This window comes from Lampris incognitus, chromosome 7 (genome assembly GCF_029633865.1).
Source record: "Lampris incognitus isolate fLamInc1 chromosome 7, fLamInc1.hap2, whole genome shotgun sequence".
NCBI classification, from domain to species: domain Eukaryota; kingdom Metazoa; phylum Chordata; class Actinopteri; order Lampriformes; family Lampridae; genus Lampris; species Lampris incognitus.
In genome coordinates this window covers 56,242,515-56,257,601 of record NC_079217.1, presented here as the reverse complement: position 1 = coordinate 56,257,601, position 15,087 = coordinate 56,242,515, and positions in this window count along the sequence as shown.

Here is a 15,087-nt window from a genome sequence, read left to right as displayed (position 1 = left end):
ATTGAACAAGTCTGCAACACATCCTTAAGAGTTATGTGTTTTCTCCCAATGTCAAAGTGTAATTTCACCAGTTCTGATAATTGTTTAGGGTGTTGGTAGCTTGGTCCAATGCCAGACAGAGTGAATCGTTTTTATTGCTTTAAACGCATTTTCTCGTCGAGAGAAACATGATTTCATTAAAAACGTTATAATTTAAACATACCTGTTGTACATATCTGCAAACACTCAGAGCCTTAAAATAGGGCTTTCACCCATGTGTTTTTTGGTGCGAAACCTTTTATTTCAAGGTTCTGTGCGTCTTCAGGCACGTACAATATGTATTTTTAGTGTTTTTAATGAAATTCCTCCTTTTAAATGCATTTTCTCACAGAAAATGAGACTCTAGCCATGGGAAAATGGCTTTTAAGAAAAAGCATATTCTGGTCAAGGAAATGTGTTTGTTAAAACAACAAAAACGACTCCCGGCTTTATTATTTCACATTTTTTAAATTTGGTAACCTAGTCCATGTGCGTAAAGCACTAAATCTTTTTATTGCGTTAAACGCATTTTCTCGACAAGAAGAGCACAATTTCATCCAAAACAAAAGATAATGAATCTATTGAACAAGTCTGCAACACATCCTTAAGAGTTATGTGTTTTCTCCCAATGTCAAAGTGTAATTTCACCAGTTCTGATCATTGTTTAGGGTGTTGGTAGCTTGGTCCAATGCCAGACAGAGTGAATCCTTTTTATTGCTTTAAACGCATTTTCTCGTCGAGAGAAACATGATTTCATTAAAAACGTTATAATTTAAACATACCTGTTGTACATATCTGCAAACACTCAGAGCCTTAAAATAGGGCTTTCACCCATGTGTTTTTGGTGCGAAACCTTTTATTTCAAGGTTCTGTGCGTCTTCAGGCACGTACAATATGTATTTTTAGTGTTTCTGATGAAATTCCTCCTTTTAAATGCATTTTCTCACAGAAAATGAGTGTCTCCTTACCATGGGAAAATGACTGTTTTTAAAAAGGCATAATCTGGTCAAGGAAATGTGTTTGTAAACAATAAAAACGACTCCCGCCTTCATTATTTCACATTTTTTTTAAATTTGGTAACCTATTCCATGTGCGTAAAGCACTAAATCTTTTTATTGCGTTAAACGCATTTTCTCGACATGAAAAGCACAATTTCATCAAAAACAAAAGAAAATGAATCTATTCAACAAGTCTGCAACACATCCTTAAGAGTTACGTGTTTTCACCCAATGTCAATGTGTAATTGCATCAGTTCTGATCATTGTTTAGCTAGTTGGTGGCTTGGTCAAAATGCCAGACACAGTGAATCGTTTTTATTGCTTTAAACGGTTTATCTCCTCATGAGAAACATGATTTCATTGAAAACGTTATAGTTTAAGAATAACTTGTACATGTCTGCAAACACTCAGATCGTTAAAATAGGTTTTTCAACCATGTGTTTCTCGGTAAGAAAGCTACTATTTCATGTTCTGTGCGTTTTCAGACACGTACAATATGTATTTTTAGTTTTTCTGATGAAATTCCTCCTTTTAAATGCATTTTCTCACAGAAAATGAGTGTCTCCTAGCCATGGGAAAATGGCTTTTAAGAAAAAGCATATTCTGGTCAAGGAAATGTGTTTGTAAACAACAAAAACGACTCCCGGCTTTATTATTTCACATTTTTTAAATTTGGTAACCTAGTCCATGTGCGTAAAGCACTAAATCTTTTTATTGCGTTAAACGCATTTTCTCGACATGAAAAGCACAATTTCATCAAAAACAAAAGAAAATGAATCTATTCAACAAGTCTGCAACACATCCTTAAGAGTTACGTGTTTTCACCCAATGTCAATGTGTAATTGCACCAGTTCTGATCATTGTTTAGCTAGTTGGTGGCTTGGTCAAAATGCCAGACACAGTGAATCGTTTTTATTGCTTTAAATGGTTTATCTCCTCATGAGAAACATGATTTCATTGAAAACGGTATAGTTTAAGAATAACTGTTGTACATGTCTGCAAACACTCAGATCGTTAAAATAGGTTTTTCAACCATGTGTTTCTTGGTAAGAAAGCTACTATTTCATGTTCTGTGCGTTTTCAGACACGTACATTATGTATTTTTAGCGTTGATGAAATTCCTCCTTTTAAATGATTTTCTCACAGAAAATGAGTGTCTCCTTGCCATGGGAAAATGACTGTTTTTAAAAAGGCATAATCTGGTCAAGGAAATGTGTTTGTAAACAATAAAAACGACTCCCGGCTTCATTATTTCACATTTTTTAAATTTGGTAACCTAGTCCATGTGCGTAAAGCACTAAATCTTTTTATTGCGTTAAACGCATTTTCTCGACAAGAAGAGCACAATTTCATCAAAAACAAAAGATAATGAATCTATTTAAACAAGTCTGCAACACATCCTTAAGAGTTATGTGTTTTCTCCCAATGTCAAAGTGTAATTTCACCAGTTCTGATCATTGTTTAGGGTGTTGGTAGCTTGGTCCAATGCCAGACAGAGTGAATCCTTTTTTTTGCTTTAAACGCATTTTCTCGTCGAGAGAAACATGATTTCATTAAAAACGTTATAATTTAAACATACCTGTTGTACATATCTGCAAACACTCAGAGCCTTAAAATAGGGCTTTCACCCATGTGTTTTTGGTGCGAAACCTTTTATTTCAAGGTTCTGTGCGTCTTCAGGCACGTACAATATGTATTTTTAGTGTTTCTGATGAAATTCCTCCTTTTAAATGCATTTTCTCACAGAAAATGAGTGTCTCCTTACCATGGGAAAATGACTGTTTTTAAAAAGGCATAATCTGGTCAAGGAAATGTGTTTGTAAACAATAAAAACGACTCCCGCCTTCATTATTTCACATTTTTTTAAATTTGGTAACCTATTCCATGTGCGTAAAGCACTAAATCTTTTTATTGCGTTAAACGCATTTTCTCGACATGAAAAGCACAATTTCATCAAAAACAAAAGAAAATGAATCTATTGAACAAGTCTGCAACACATCCTTAAGAGTTACGTGTTTTCACCCAATGTCAATGTGTAATTGCATCAGTTCTGATCATTGTTTAGCTAGTTGGTGGCTTGGTCAAAATGCCAGACACAGTGAATCGTTTTTATTGCTTTAAACGGTTTATCTCCTCATGAGAAACATGATTTCATTGAAAACGTTATAGTTTAAGAATAACTTGTACATGTCTGCAAACACTCAGATCGTTAAAATAGGTTTTTCAACCATGTGTTTCTCGGTAAGAAAGCTACTATTTCATGTTCTGTGCGTTTTCAGACACGTACAATATGTATTTTTAGTTTTTCTGATGAAATTCCTCCTTTTAAATGCATTTTCTCACAGAAAATGAGTGTCTCCTAGCCATGGGAAAATGGCTTTTAAGAAAAAGCATATTCTGGTCAAGGAAATGTGTTTGTAAACAACAAAAACGACTCCCGGCTTTATTATTTCACATTTTTTAAATTTGGTAACCTAGTCCATGTGCGTAAAGCACTAAATCTTTTTATTGCGTTAAACGCATTTTCTCGACATGAAAAGCACAATTTCATCAAAAACAAAAGAAAATGAATCTATTCAACAAGTCTGCAACACATCCTTAAGAGTTACGTGTTTTCACCCAATGTCAATGTGTAATTGCACCAGTTCTGATCATTGTTTAGCTAGTTGGTAGCTTGGTCAAAATGCCAGACACAGTGAATCCTTTTTATTGCTTTAAACGGTTTATCTCCTCATGAGAAACATGATTTCATTGAAAACGTTATAGTTTAAGAATAACTGTTGTACATGTCTGCAAATACTCAGATCGTTAAAATAGGTTTTTCAACCATGTGTTTCTTGGTAAGAAAGCTACTATTTCAAGTTCTGTGCGTTTTCAGACACGTACATTATGTATTTTTAGCGTTGATGAAATTCCTCCTTTTAAATGATTTTCTCACAGAAAATGAGTGTCTCCTTGCCATGGGAAAATGACTGTTTTTAAAAAGTCATAATCTGGTCAAGGAAATGTGTTTGTAAACAATAAAAACGACTCCCGGCTTCATTATTTCCCATTTTTTAAATTTGGTAACCTAGTCCATGTGCGTAAAGCACTAAATCTTTTTATTGCGTTAAACGCATTTTCTCGACAAGAAGAGCACAATTTCATCCAAAACAAAAGAAAATGAATCTATTGAACAAGTCTGCAACACATCCTTAAGAGTTACGTGTTTTCTCCCAATGTCAAAGTGTAATTTCACCAGTTCTGATCATTGTTTAGGGTGTTGGTAGCTTGGTCCAATGCCAGACAGAGTGAATCCTTTTTTTTGCTTTAAACGCATTTTCTCGTCGAGAGAAACATGATTTCATTAAAAACGTTATAATTTAAACATACCTGTTGTACATATCTGCAAACACTCAGAGCCTTAAAATAGGGCTTTCACCCATGTGTTTTTGGTGCGAAACCTTTTATTTCAAGGTTCTGTGCGTCTTCAGGCACGTACAATATGTATTTTTAGTGTTTCTGATGAAATTCCTCCTTTTAAATGCATTTTCTCACAGAAAATGAGTGTCTCCTTACCATGGGAAAATGACTGTTTTTAAAAAGGCATAATCTGGTCAAGGAAATGTGTTTGTAAACAATAAAAACGACTCCCGCCTTCATTATTTCACATTTTTTTAAATTTGGTAACCTAGTCCATGTGCGTAAAGCACTAAATCTTTTTATTGCGTTAAACGCATTTTCTCGACATGAAAAGCACAATTTCATCAAAAACAAAAGAAAATGAATCTATTGAACAAGTCTGCAACACATCCTTAAGAGTTACGTGTTTTCACCCAATGTCAATGTGTAATTGCATCAGTTCTGATCATTGTTTAGCTAGTTGGTGGCTTGGTCAAAATGCCAGACACAGTGAATCGTTTTTATTGCTTTAAACGGTTTATCTCCTCATGAGAAACATGATTTCATTGAAAACGTTATAGTTTAAGAATAACTTGTACATGTCTGCAAACACTCAGATCGTTAAAATAGGTTTTTCAACCATGTGTTTCTCGGTAAGAAAGCTACTATTTCATGTTCTGTGCGTTTTCAGACACGTACAATATGTATTTTTAGTTTTTCTGATGAAATTCCTCCTTTTAAATGCATTTTCTCACAGAAAATGAGTGTCTCCTAGCCATGGGAAAATGGCTTTTAAGAAAAAGCATATTCTGGTCAAGGAAATGTGTTTGTAAACAACAAAAACGACTCCCGGCTTTATTATTTCACATTTTTTAAATTTGGTAACCTAGTCCATGTGCGTAAAGCACTAAATCTTTTTATTGCGTTAAACGCATTTTCTCGACATGAAAAGCACAATTTCATCAAAAACAAAAGAAAATGAATCTATTCAACAAGTCTGCAACACATCCTTAAGAGTTACGTGTTTTCACCCAATGTCAATGTGTAATTGCACCAGTTCTGATCATTGTTTAGCTAGTTGGTAGGTTGGTCAAAATGCCAGACACAGTGAATCCTTTTTATTGCTTTAAACGGTTTATCTCCTCATGAGAAACATGATTTCATTGAAAACGTTATAGTTTAAGAATAACTGTTGTACATGTCTGCAAATACTCAGATCGTTAAAATAGGTTTTTCAACCATGTGTTTCTTGGTAAGAAAGCTACTATTTCAAGTTCTGTGCGTTTTCAGACACGTACATTATGTATTTTTAGCGTTGATGAAATTCCTCCTTTTAAATGATTTTCTCACAGAAAATGAGTGTCTCCTTGCCATGGGAAAATGACTGTTTTTAAAAAGTCATAATCTGGTCAAGGAAATGTGTTTGTAAACAATAAAAACGACTCCCGGCTTCATTATTTCACATTTTTTACATTTGGTGACCAAGTCCATGTGCCTGAAGAACTAAATCGTTTTATCGCGTTAAACGCATTTTCTCGACAAGAAGAACACAATTTCATCAAAAACAAAAGATAATGAATCTATTGAACAAGTCTGCAACACATCCTTAAGAGTTACGTGTTTTCTCCCAATGTCAAAGTGTAATTTCACCAGTTCTGATCATTGCTTAGGTTGTTGGTAGCTTGGTCCAATGCCAGACAGAGTGAATCGTTTTTATTGCTGTAAACGCATTTTCTCGTCGAGAGAAACATGATTTCATTAAAAACGTTATAATGTAAACATACCTGTTGTACATATCTGCAAACACTCAGAGCCTTAAAATAGGGCTTTCACCCATGTGTTTTTTGGTGCGAAACCTTTTATTTCAAGGTTCTGTGCGTCTTCAGGCACGTACAATATGTATTTTTAGTGTTTTTAATGAAATTCCTCCTTTTAAATGCATTTTCTCACAGAAAATGAGACTCTAGCCATGGGAAAATGGCTTTTAAGAAAAAGCATATTCTGGTCAAGGAAATGTGTTTGTTAAAACAACAAAAACGACTCCCGGCTTTATTATTTCACATTTTTTAAATTTGGTAACCTAGTCCATGTGCGTAAAGCACTAAATCTTTTTATTGCGTTAAACGCATTTTCTCGACAAGAAGAGCACAATTTCATCCAAAACAAAAGATAATGAATCTATTGAACAAGTCTGCAACACATCCTTAAGAGTTATGTGTTTTCTCCCAATGTCAAAGTGTAATTTCACCAGTTCTGATCATTGTTTAGGGTGTTGGTAGCTTGGTCCAATGCCAGACAGAGTGAATACTTTTTTTTGCTTTAAACGCATTTTCTCGTCGAGAGAAACATGATTTCATTAAAAACGTTATAATGTAAACATACCTGTTGTACATATCTGCAAACACTCAGAGCCTTAAAATAGGGCTTTCACCCATGTGTTTTTTGGTGCGAAACCTTTTATTTCAAGGTTCTGTGCGTCTTCAGGCACGTACAATATGTATTTTTAGTGTTTCTGATGAAATTCCTCCTTTTAAATGCATTTTCTCACAGAAAATGAGTGTCTCCTTGCCATGGGAAAATGACTGTTTTTAAAAGGCATAATCTGGTCAAGGAAATGTGTTTGTAAACAATAAAAACGACTCCCGCCTTCATTATTTCACATTTTTTTAAATTTGGTAACCTATTCCATGTGCGTAAAGCACTAAATCTTTTTATTGCGTTAAACGCATTTTCTCGACATGAAAAGCACAATTTCATCAAAAACAAAAGAAAATGAATCTATTGAACAAGTCTGCAACACATCCTTAAGAGTTACGTGTTTTCACCCAATGTCAATGTGTAATTGCATCAGTTCTGATCATTGTTTAGCTAGTTGGTGGCTTGGTCAAAATGCCAGACACAGTGAATCGTTTTTATTGCTTTAAACGGTTTATCTCCTCATGAGAAACATGATTTCATTGAAAACGTTATAGTTTAAGAATAACTTGTACATGTCTGCAAACACTCAGATCGTTAAAATAGGTTTTTCAACCATGTGTTTCTCGGTAAGAAAGCTACTATTTCATGTTCTGTGCGTTTTCAGACACGTACAATATGTATTTTTAGTTTTTCTGATGAAATTCCTCCTTTTAAATGCATTTTCTCACAGAAAATGAGTGTCTCCTAGCCATGGGAAAATGGCTTTTAAGAAAAAGCATATTCTGGTCAAGGAAATGTGTTTGTAAACAACAAAAACGACTCCCGGCTTTATTATTTCACATTTTTTAAATTTGGTAACCTAGTCCATGTGCGTAAAGCACTAAATCTTTTTATTGCGTTAAACGCATTTTCTCGACAAGAAGAGCACAATTTCATCCAAAACAAAAGAAAATGAATCTATTGAACAAGTCTGCAACACATCCTTAAGAGTTACGTGTTTTCTCCCAATGTCAAAGTGTAATTTCACCAGTTCTGATCATTGTTTAGGGTGTTGGTAGCTTGGTCCAATGCCAGACAGAGTGAATCCTTTTTTTTGCTTTAAACGCATTTTCTCGTCGAGAGAAACATGATTTCATTGAAAACGTTATAGTTTAAGAATAACTGTTGTACATGTCTGCAAATACTCAGATCGTTAAAATAGGTTTTTCAACCATGTGTTTCTTGGTAAGAAAGCTACTATTTCAAGTTCTGTGCGTTTTCAGACACGTACATTATGTATTTTTAGCGTTGATGAAATTCCTCCTTTTAAATGATTTTCTCACAGAAAATGAGTGTCTCCTTGCCATGGGAAAATGACTGTTTTTAAAAAGTCATAATCTGGTCAAGGAAATGTGTTTGTAAACAATAAAAACGACTCCCGGCTTCATTATTTCCCATTTTTTAAATTTGGTAACCTAGTCCATGTGCGTAAAGCACTAAATCTTTTTATTGCGTTAAACGCATTTTCTCGACAAGAAGAGCACAATTTCATCCAAAACAAAAGAAAATGAATCTATTGAACAAGTCTGCAACACATCCTTAAGAGTTACGTGTTTTCTCCCAATGTCAAAGTGTAATTTCACCAGTTCTGATCATTGTTTAGGGTGTTGGTAGCTTGGTCCAATGCCAGACAGAGTGAATCCTTTTTTTTGCTTTAAACGCATTTTCTCGTCGAGAGAAACATGATTTCATTAAAAACGTTATAATTTAAACATACCTGTTGTACATATCTGCAAACACTCAGAGCCTTAAAATAGGGCTTTCACCCATGTGTTTTTGGTGCGAAACCTTTTATTTCAAGGTTCTGTGCGTCTTCAGGCACGTACAATATGTATTTTTAGTGTTTCTGATGAAATTCCTCCTTTTAAATGCATTTTCTCACAGAAAATGAGTGTCTCCTTACCATGGGAAAATGATTGTTTTTAAAAAGGCATAATCTGGTCAAGGAAATGTGTTTGTAAACAATAAAAACGACTCCCGCCTTCATTATTTCACATTTTTTTAAATTTGGTAACCTAGTCCATGTGCGTAAAGCACTAAATCTTTTTATTGCGTTAAACGCATTTTCTCGACATGAAAAGCACAATTTCATCAAAAACAAAAGAAAATGAATCTATTGAACAAGTCTGCAACACATCCTTAAGAGTTACGTGTTTTCACCCAATGTCAATGTGTAATTGCATCAGTTCTGATCATTGTTTAGCTAGTTGGTGGCTTGGTCAAAATGCCAGACACAGTGAATCGTTTTTATTGCTTTAAACGGTTTATCTCCTCATGAGAAACATGATTTCATTGAAAACGTTATAGTTTAAGAATAACTTGTACATGTCTGCAAACACTCAGATCGTTAAAATAGGTTTTTCAACCATGTGTTTCTTGGTAAGAAAGCTACTATTTCAAGTTCTGTGCGTTTTCAGACACGTACATTATGTATTTTTAGCGTTGATGAAATTCCTCCTTTTAAATGATTTTCTCACAGAAAATGAGTGTCTCCTTGCCATGGGAAAATGACTGTTTTTAAAAAGTCATAATCTGGTCAAGGAAATGTGTTTGTAAACAATAAAAACGACTCCCGGCTTCATTATTTCCCATTTTTTAAATTTGGTAACCTAGTCCATGTGCGTAAAGCACTAAATCTTTTTATTGCGTTAAACGCATTTTCTCGACAAGAAGAGCACAATTTCATCCAAAACAAAAGAAAATGAATCTATTGAACAAGTCTGCAACACATCCTTAAGAGTTACGTGTTTTCTCCCAATGTCAAAGTGTAATTTCACCAGTTCTGATCATTGTTTAGGGTGTTGGTAGCTTGGTCCAATGCCAGACAGAGTGAATCCTTTTTTTTGCTTTAAACGCATTTTCTCGTCGAGAGAAACATGATTTCATTAAAAACGTTATAATTTAAACATACCTGTTGTACATATCTGCAAACACTCAGAGCCTTAAAATAGGGCTTTCACCCATGTGTTTTTGGTGCGAAACCTTTTATTTCAAGGTTCTGTGCGTCTTCAGGCACGTACAATATGTATTTTTAGTGTTTCTGATGAAATTCCTCCTTTTAAATGCATTTTCTCACAGAAAATGAGTGTCTCCTTACCATGGGAAAATGACTGTTTTTAAAAAGGCATAATCTGGTCAAGGAAATGTGTTTGTAAACAATAAAAACGACTCCCGCCTTCATTATTTCACATTTTTTTAAATTTGGTAACCTAGTCCATGTGCGTAAAGCACTAAATCTTTTTATTGCGTTAAACGCATTTTCTCGACATGAAAAGCACAATTTCATCAAAAACAAAAGAAAATGAATCTATTGAACAAGTCTGCAACACATCCTTAAGAGTTACGTGTTTTCACCCAATGTCAATGTGTAATTGCATCAGTTCTGATCATTGTTTAGCTAGTTGGTGGCTTGGTCAAAATGCCAGACACAGTGAATCGTTTTTATTGCTTTAAACGGTTTATCTCCTCATGAGAAACATGATTTCATTGAAAACGTTATAGTTTAAGAATAACTTGTACATGTCTGCAAACACTCAGATCGTTAAAATAGGTTTTTCAACCATGTGTTTCTCGGTAAGAAAGCTACTATTTCATGTTCTGTGCGTTTTCAGACACGTACAATATGTATTTTTAGTTTTTCTGATGAAATTCCTCCTTTTAAATGCATTTTCTCACAGAAAATGAGTGTCTCCTAGCCATGGGAAAATGGCTTTTAAGAAAAAGCATATTCTGGTCAAGGAAATGTGTTTGTAAACAACAAAAACGACTCCCGGCTTTATTATTTCACATTTTTTAAATTTGGTAACCTAGTCCATGTGCGTAAAGCACTAAATCTTTTTATTGCGTTAAACGCATTTTCTCGACATGAAAAGCACAATTTCATCAAAAACAAAAGAAAATGAATCTATTCAACAAGTCTGCAACACATCCTTAAGAGTTACGTGTTTTCACCCAATGTCAATGTGTAATTGCACCAGTTCTGATCATTGTTTAGCTAGTTGGTAGGTTGGTCAAAATGCCAGACACAGTGAATCCTTTTTATTGCTTTAAACGGTTTATCTCCTCATGAGAAACATGATTTCATTGAAAACGTTATAGTTTAAGAATAACTGTTGTACATGTCTGCAAATACTCAGATCGTTAAAATAGGTTTTTCAACCATGTGTTTCTTGGTAAGAAAGCTACTATTTCAAGTTCTGTGCGTTTTCAGACACGTACATTATGTATTTTTAGCGTTGATGAAATTCCTCCTTTTAAATGATTTTCTCACAGAAAATGAGTGTCTCCTTGCCATGGGAAAATGACTGTTTTTAAAAAGTCATAATCTGGTCAAGGAAATGTGTTTGTAAACAATAAAAACGACTCCCGGCTTCATTATTTCACATTTTTTACATTTGGTGACCAAGTCCATGTGCCTGAAGAACTAAATCGTTTTATCGCGTTAAACGCATTTTCTCGACAAGAAGAACACAATTTCATCAAAAACAAAAGATAATGAATCTATTGAACAAGTCTGCAACACATCCTTAAGAGTTACGTGTTTTCTCCCAATGTCAAAGTGTAATTTCACCAGTTCTGATCATTGTTTAGGTTGTTGGTAGCTTGGTCCAATGCCAGACAGAGTGAATCGTTTTTATTGCTGTAAACGCATTTTCTCGTCGAGAGAAACATGATTTCATTAAAAACGTTATAATGTAAACATACCTGTTGTACATATCTGCAAACACTCAGAGCCTTAAAATAGGGCTTTCACCCATGTGTTTTTTGGTGCGAAACCTTTTATTTCAAGGTTCTGTGCGTCTTCAGGCACGTACAATATGTATTTTTAGTGTTTTTAATGAAATTCCTCCTTTTAAATGCATTTTCTCACAGAAAATGAGACTCTAGCCATGGGAAAATGGCTTTTAAGAAAAAGCATATTCTGGTCAAGGAAATGTGTTTGTTAAAACAACAAAAACGACTCCCGGCTTTATTATTTCACATTTTTTAAATTTGGTAACCTAGTCCATGTGCGTAAAGCACTAAATCTTTTTATTGCGTTAAACGCATTTTCTCGACAAGAAGAGCACAATTTCATCCAAAACAAAAGATAATGAATCTATTGAACAAGTCTGCAACACATCCTTAAGAGTTATGTGTTTTCTCCCAATGTCAAAGTGTAATTTCACCAGTTCTGATCATTGTTTAGGGTGTTGGTAGCTTGGTCCAATGCCAGACAGAGTGAATACTTTTTTTTGCTTTAAACGCATTTTCTCGTCGAGAGAAACATGATTTCATTAAAAACGTTATAATGTAAACATACCTGTTGTACATATCTGCAAACACTCAGAGCCTTAAAATAGGGCTTTCACCCATGTGTTTTTTGGTGCGAAACCTTTTATTTCAAGGTTCTGTGCGTCTTCAGGCACGTACAATATGTATTTTTAGTGTTTCTGATGAAATTCCTCCTTTTAAATGCATTTTCTCACAGAAAATGAGTGTCTCCTTGCCATGGGAAAATGACTGTTTTTAAAAGGCATAATCTGGTCAAGGAAATGTGTTTGTAAACAATAAAAACGACTCCCGCCTTCATTATTTCACATTTTTTTAAATTTGGTAACCTATTCCATGTGCGTAAAGCACTAAATCTTTTTATTGCGTTAAACGCATTTTCTCGACATGAAAAGCACAATTTCATCAAAAACAAAAGAAAATGAATCTATTGAACAAGTCTGCAACACATCCTTAAGAGTTACGTGTTTTCACCCAATGTCAATGTGTAATTGCATCAGTTCTGATCATTGTTTAGCTAGTTGGTGGCTTGGTCAAAATGCCAGACACAGTGAATCGTTTTTATTGCTTTAAACGGTTTATCTCCTCATGAGAAACATGATTTCATTGAAAACGTTATAGTTTAAGAATAACTTGTACATGTCTGCAAACACTCAGATCGTTAAAATAGGTTTTTCAACCATGTGTTTCTCGGTAAGAAAGCTACTATTTCATGTTCTGTGCGTTTTCAGACACGTACAATATGTATTTTTAGTTTTTCTGATGAAATTCCTCCTTTTAAATGCATTTTCTCACAGAAAATGAGTGTCTCCTAGCCATGGGAAAATGGCTTTTAAGAAAAAGCATATTCTGGTCAAGGAAATGTGTTTGTAAACAACAAAAACGACTCCCGGCTTTATTATTTCACATTTTTTAAATTTGGTAACCTAGTCCATGTGCGTAAAGCACTAAATCTTTTTATTGCGTTAAACGCATTTTCTCGACAAGAAGAGCACAATTTCATCCAAAACAAAAGAAAATGAATCTATTGAACAAGTCTGCAACACATCCTTAAGAGTTACGTGTTTTCTCCCAATGTCAAAGTGTAATTTCACCAGTTCTGATCATTGTTTAGGGTGTTGGTAGCTTGGTCCAATGCCAGACAGAGTGAATCCTTTTTTTTGCTTTAAACGCATTTTCTCGTCGAGAGAAACATGATTTCATTGAAAACGTTATAGTTTAAGAATAACTGTTGTACATGTCTGCAAATACTCAGATCGTTAAAATAGGTTTTTCAACCATGTGTTTCTTGGTAAGAAAGCTACTATTTCAAGTTCTGTGCGTTTTCAGACACGTACATTATGTATTTTTAGCGTTGATGAAATTCCTCCTTTTAAATGATTTTCTCACAGAAAATGAGTGTCTCCTTGCCATGGGAAAATGACTGTTTTTAAAAAGTCATAATCTGGTCAAGGAAATGTGTTTGTAAACAATAAAAACGACTCCCGGCTTCATTATTTCCCATTTTTTAAATTTGGTAACCTAGTCCATGTGCGTAAAGCACTAAATCTTTTTATTGCGTTAAACGCATTTTCTCGACAAGAAGAGCACAATTTCATCCAAAACAAAAGAAAATGAATCTATTGAACAAGTCTGCAACACATCCTTAAGAGTTACGTGTTTTCTCCCAATGTCAAAGTGTAATTTCACCAGTTCTGATCATTGTTTAGGGTGTTGGTAGCTTGGTCCAATGCCAGACAGAGTGAATCCTTTTTTTTGCTTTAAACGCATTTTCTCGTCGAGAGAAACATGATTTCATTAAAAACGTTATAATTTAAACATACCTGTTGTACATATCTGCAAACACTCAGAGCCTTAAAATAGGGCTTTCACCCATGTGTTTTTGGTGCGAAACCTTTTATTTCAAGGTTCTGTGCGTCTTCAGGCACGTACAATATGTATTTTTAGTGTTTCTGATGAAATTCCTCCTTTTAAATGCATTTTCTCACAGAAAATGAGTGTCTCCTTACCATGGGAAAATGATTGTTTTTAAAAAGGCATAATCTGGTCAAGGAAATGTGTTTGTAAACAATAAAAACGACTCCCGCCTTCATTATTTCACATTTTTTTAAATTTGGTAACCTAGTCCATGTGCGTAAAGCACTAAATCTTTTTATTGCGTTAAACGCATTTTCTCGACATGAAAAGCACAATTTCATCAAAAACAAAAGAAAATGAATCTATTGAACAAGTCTGCAACACATCCTTAAGAGTTACGTGTTTTCACCCAATGTCAATGTGTAATTGCATCAGTTCTGATCATTGTTTAGCTAGTTGGTGGCTTGGTCAAAATGCCAGACACAGTGAATCGTTTTTATTGCTTTAAACGGTTTATCTCCTCATGAGAAACATGATTTCATTGAAAACGTTATAGTTTAAGAATAACTTGTACATGTCTGCAAACACTCAGATCGTTAAAATAGGTTTTTCAACCATGTGTTTCTTGGTAAGAAAGCTACTATTTCAAGTTCTGTGCGTTTTCAGACACGTACATTATGTATTTTTAGCGTTGATGAAATTCCTCCTTTTAAATGATTTTCTCACAGAAAATGAGTGTCTCCTTGCCATGGGAAAATGACTGTTTTTAAAAAGTCATAATCTGGTCAAGGAAATGTGTTTGTAAACAATAAAAACGACTCCCGGCTTCATTATTTCCCATTTTTTAAATTTGGTAACCTAGTCCATGTGCGTAAAGCACTAAATCTTTTTATTGCGTTAAACGCATTTTCTCGACAAGAAGAGCACAATTTCATCCAAAACAAAAGAAAATGAATCTATTGAACAAGTCTGCAACACATCCTTAAGAGTTACGTGTTTTCTCCCAATGTCAAAGTGTAATTTCACCAGTTCTGATCATTGTTTAGGGTGTTGGTAGCTTGGTCCAATGCCAGACAGAGTGAATCCTTTTTTTTGCTTTAAACGC